We start from the raw sequence: 334 nt of genomic DNA on the forward strand, positions 1-334 counted from the left end.
GCTCAAGTTGCGTCGATCGTTCCTTGCGCGATTTCGATTAAGTGAATGGTTAGCGTTCGGGCTACATTAGCATTGCCGTGTTTCTGAAGTCGTCGACGAAATCGTTTTTGCACACTCGCAATACTGACAAAGTTCATGCACCTTTTGTTTTCTTTCTCTCGGATGAACCAGGAGGGGCCGCCGCATGTATTATAATTTGCACTTTTTTTGTTCCCTATTTACACACAGTGAGCTTTACAAATGTCGTCAGTCTTCGAGTGCCAACATCTTACTTTTGTGCGCGTGCGTGTGTGCGTGTGCGTGTTGAGCTATCAATTCAGGAGTAACTCAGCTC

Source organism: Dermacentor albipictus, chromosome 1 (assembly GCF_038994185.2).
Source record: "Dermacentor albipictus isolate Rhodes 1998 colony chromosome 1, USDA_Dalb.pri_finalv2, whole genome shotgun sequence".
NCBI classification, from domain to species: Eukaryota; Metazoa; Arthropoda; class Arachnida; order Ixodida; family Ixodidae; genus Dermacentor; species Dermacentor albipictus.